The sequence below is a fragment of the Lipotes vexillifer genome, unplaced genomic scaffold (genome assembly GCF_000442215.2).
Source record: "Lipotes vexillifer unplaced genomic scaffold, Lipotes_vexillifer_v1.1 scaffold518, whole genome shotgun sequence".
Taxonomy (NCBI): domain Eukaryota; kingdom Metazoa; phylum Chordata; class Mammalia; order Artiodactyla; family Lipotidae; genus Lipotes; species Lipotes vexillifer.
The window spans coordinates 1,106,307-1,111,070 of record NW_006780945.1 but is presented as its reverse complement, the minus strand read 5'-3'; the positions used below and the strand labels follow the sequence as shown (position 1 = coordinate 1,111,070).

Here is a 4,764-nt window from a genome sequence, read left to right as displayed (position 1 = left end):
GGGAAGGCGACAATGGTGGAAGTGAGGCTTGGGGAGGGACTGCCCCGCCCTGTACTTGGCCCTCCGCTGCCATCAAAACGCTGACAGTTCTGGGCGGCACTGAGATCAGCTCCCGTGGGCAGGGCCCCGAGAGTCGAGTCGAGAGTCGAGGCTGGAGGCTTACCCCTCCTGCCTCCCTGTCCTCACGCCAGTGTTACAGTCCCCTTCCCCAGCCCCCCAGATGTTTTCCCCAAAGCGAACAAGCTAGTATCTACTTAGAAAAACAACCACCCAGGTTAAAGTGAAAACCAGGGATCAGTCGACGTGTTCTTGGCTCGGCAGAGGCTGTGGGATTTGGCCTGGGTTGGTGGCTGGGGAGACTAAAAGCCCGGCAGCGATGAGCAGGGATGGCACAGAGGGGACAGATGCCGAGTGAGGGAGGGAAACAGTGATGAGCCCATGGCTACCCCTGCCGGCTCTTATCTGTAAGACGGCCCAGGCAGGCAGGCAGGGATCAGAGTCCCTAGATCCAGAGGACAAAGGTGGATGGGGACCCCCAAACACAATCCCTGTGCGGGGACAGAAGGGTGATGCCCAGCTTCTGGGGCTGCAGGAGTAATCAGCAGCAGCAGGAAGTGCCTCCTCCTGTCCTGGAAAAGCTACAGGGCTGGGGACGCACGGGCTGCTGAGGGTTCAAGTGTCATTGGACCCCACTGGAAGGCGGGGCCAAGGCAGAAAGCGCAGCGCACAGTGGGCATCTCTGCCTTGCTGGTTAGGCCACCGGACTCCGCAAGACTCCCCCAACCTTCAGTTATGCCTCATTCTAGTTCTTTCTCAAACAAGACGTTGCCCAGGGGGCAGGGGTGGCTGAAACCCACCTTGACAAAATAACAGGGCAAGGCAAGAAGCCCTTGGGCCCTGAGCCATCAACACACCCTTATCAGACAGCACACATCCGCTGCCTGGACTCTCCCCACGCAGCTGCATCTGGAGTTGGAGTGTCAGTTCTGCAAAGAGGAAACAGGGACGCTTCAGTACCAAGTGGCAGTTGCCCAGCCTGCAAGCGGCCTGCCTCCTCTGTTGCAAGGTTCTCTGTGCCAGGAGATGCCACACAAAGGCATGTTTTCTAGTCCCTCCAGCTCTGCGAGCCTTCCCTTCAGCCCGGCTCACCTTCCCCCTCCACTGGCTGCCACTCCAGCCGGGGAGCACCCTCTGAAGGTGCCGAGAAGGGCCATGAAGGCAGCCAGGCCAGGGGAAGCCACCACTTGCTCTGGCTGCTTCTTTTTTTTTTTTTTTTTTTTTTTTTTTTTTTTTTTCCTTGCGTTATGCGGGCCTCTCACTGTCGTGGCCTCTCCCATTTGCGGAGCACAGGCTCCGGACGCGCAGGCTCAGCGGCCATGGCTCACGGGCCCAGCCGCTCCGCGGTATGTGGGATCCTCCCGAAACGGGGCACGAACCCGCGTCTCCTGCATCAGCAGGCGGACTCTCAAGCACTGCGCCACCAGGGAAGCCCGCTCTGGCTGCTTCTAACCGAGGCGCTACCGAGCATGGGGTTGGGGGAGATCCTCATTCACAGGCAGAAAGTACAGTTTGGGAAGGAGTGTGGTGGAGCTGAGATAGAAAGACTGGAAAAATATAGAGAATCACCAGTAGCCCCACTGGGCTTCCCTGCCCTCCACTCTCCAAACCTGGGAAGGTTAAGAAAACAAGAGGCAGCCAGCCCTAGGATGCCCACCCTCCCTGGGCCACAGCTGGGAACACTCAGGGCTCCCTACAACGCAACAGCTGGGGCACAGGCCTCACGGTCACCTGACGACGGCTGGTTATATCGGGCACCAGGCGTCAGGCACCCCTTGGCCTCGCTTTAAATAGCGTGCTGGAAAGCCCGCCTGGGACCTGCTGGAATGTGCCTCCGCCCTCTTAGGAGAACAGGCCCGTCCCAGCCCCCCACAGTCCCCACTAAGGCTCCTCTGCTCAAGGCCAAGCTGGAAATGATAAAACAGCAACTGAAAAGCAAAGGGGGCTTCAGCCTTTGGGGCAGAACAGCCGTGTCCAGCAGCCCCACTCCTGCAGACAGGATGCAGTGAGCAGCCCTGGGGCCAATCCAAGTCCCTAGAGGCCCTGGGTGTCCACGTCCGTGGCCCGCTGGAGTGGACCGACACTATTCCCAGAGTGGGGCCCAGGTCCCCTGGGCGTGAGTCTGCAGCTTTCTGACTTCCTAACCCCTGGAGGACGGCTGACTTTAAAGGCGAAGCTTCGGATCAACAGGCCCCGCCTTTCCGGCACAGCAGTTCAGCACGGCCCCACCTTCCCCCTCCCTGCTCTGGAAATCATGCCCCGACTGACCAGGGTCTCCACGCAACCTCTCACTCACAAGCGGAGGCGCCCCCTCTGCAATCCCTCCTGGGTCTTTGGGCGTGGGGGGCACAGGTGAAAAAGCCCCCCTGCCGACCCGCTCGCCTCCGCCTTCTCTGTGAAGGAGTGTCTCTGATGGCTACATTAGGCAGTGCAGGCCCTGGGCCAATCAGGCTGAAAAAGCCAGGCCAAGTAGCCGAAGAGGGGAGGGGAAAGCAGCCCAGCTCCTGAGCCCCGGGCAAGCTCCCCCTCGGCTTCGGTCGGCCGACCAGTCCCTCGGTCCCTCCTCCAGGAATGGGACCAGTGGGCGAGCTCCCGTCCTCCTGGAAACCCGGGGAGCGAGATGCCCGGAGGCCCCAGAACAAGGGAAGGGACCACCTTCCTGTGCACACCTGCTCCACTGGCCAGTGGGAGGAGGTCTGTTCGGTGTGACCTGAGGAGAGGGGTCTTATGCTCGGGAAGGCGTTCATGAGCCTGAGACAGAAAGACTCGCAAGATCTGCCTTTGGTGATAAGTCACAGGAGGTTCTCAAAGAGCAAGTGTGGCCTGGTGAGTGATGAAAGCTGTGTTCCAGACTCCCAAGTGTGGGGTGGGGCTGATCACGCAGAGCCCTGGTCCCTGTGCTGAGCCCATCACATGGGCCAGGCCCTCTGTGGGCTGCTCCTGGGCCGACTTATCTTGCCTGTCAAAGAGCAGGCTGCCTGAGACAGGCGCCCACGGAGGGATGGCGGGGGCAGCGCTGCCAGGCCCCACTCCTGCAGTGTGACGGTGAAGTCCCTTCCTCTCTCCGGTCTCAGTGTCCCCATATGCAAAAGAAAGGAGGCAGGAGTGGATGACCCATGGCATTCTAGAATTCTATGCCTCCTAGTACATTGGAAAACTGGGATCCTGATCTCCTTTGTAGCAACGTGCAGACCCTGGGGTGGGGCATGGGAGAAGCTGGGAGGCTCTAATTCCAGGAGCCTCCCCCTTTGACAGGAGACCATCTAATCCTCCATGGAGCCATCACCTGCCTGCTACGCCCCATCATCACTTAAAACATAGCCCCCTGGGGCTTCCCTGGTGGCGCAGTGCTTGAGAGTCCGCCTGCCGATGCAGGAGACGCGGGTTCGTGCCCCGTTTCGGGAGGATCCCACATGCCGCGGAGCGGCTGGGCCCGTGAGCCATGGCCGCTGGGCCTGCGCGTCCGGAGCCTGTGCTCCGCAAATGGGAGAGGCCACGACAGTGAGAGGCCCGCATAACGCAAGAAAAAAAAACAAAAAAACAAAAAAAACATAGCCCCCCCATCTCCAGCCGGCCTCCCACCTCTCTCCTTCACCTCACACACCACAAACATCCCGGGCATGAAGGACATAGACGAAACTCCCCAAAGGTGTTGGAGGAAGGTCACTGACAGCGAATGTGTGGGGGTGTGACCACCCTCAAAGGCTGCCTGGCCTCTGCTGCGCTGGCCGGACCCCGCCCAGAGAGGAATCACATGGGCTGGGTACTCCCGGAGCCCGGCCCTGTGCTCAACCCTCCCGACAGCCTCGAGAGACGGGCACCTCATCTTCATGGAAAACGAGAAAAGGAACAGACTCAGAAAGACGGAGCCACTCCCGTGTCACAAAAGCAGGAAGAAGGCTGGCAGTATTCAAACCCAGGATGATCTGAATGCTATTCTATGGCGGGGGCCACCTGACCCAACGAGGGCAGTTATCCTGTGGGGAAGGAGATGCAGGAGGAACCCGCGCTGGCCGTCCAAGCCTGAGGAGGAAGGGGGTGGAATTGGCCTGAGTGACCACAGGTGGGACTGATGAGGTCACCAGGAGATTCCCATCTTCTAACAATCAGAGCTGCCCAAGAAGGAATGGGCCGGGCTGGGCCGCAGGGGGGCTCCCCACTCGAGCAAAGGCCGCATGCCAGAGGGAGGGCAGGGAGCCAAGTGCGGCGCAGAGGACTCCAGCGGATGACCTTCAAGGCGGCTCTAAGGACGCTGCGTGTGGTGGTGGCGCCAGGAGTGACCGGCCTCACAGACCGCAGCCACCTGGGGGCGAATGTGCCTGGCTGAGGGACGAGGCGGCGGTAATGAGAGCTTACAGTCTGGCTCAGGCCCCTGGCCGCCTGCAGCCCTGCCCTGGCTAAGAGCTGCCTCGGGGAACAGGCTGATTCTGGGTTGGCACAGGCTGTCCCTGATCCCTCTCTGAAGAGGCACTGGCTCCCTCGTGCCCACCGGGGAGGCGGAAGGGGAAAGAAGGTCTGTGGCATAATGTGTCCCGACTCACTGACTCGGCCTGGACCTTCACCTTCGGCCCCTTGGGCACAACAGACAGGAGGAGGCTCTCGGTCCTGGGGCCCGTAGGCTCAGTTGCCCCTCACCTGGGGCCGGGGGCAGGGGGTGTTGGGGGGAGGGGGGGGCGGAGGGGGCTCTTGGTCAGCCAGAGAGGCAGG

At 60.9% G+C, this 4,764-nt stretch overlaps 1 protein-coding gene across 1 annotated transcript in view; it reads right to left on the bottom strand.

Annotated features, from left to right (window-relative positions):
* The window catches only part of RECQL5 (RecQ like helicase 5), a 38,930-nt gene that overhangs the window by 7,970 nt on the left and 26,196 nt on the right, over positions 1-4,764 (bottom strand). The window lies entirely within an intron of this gene.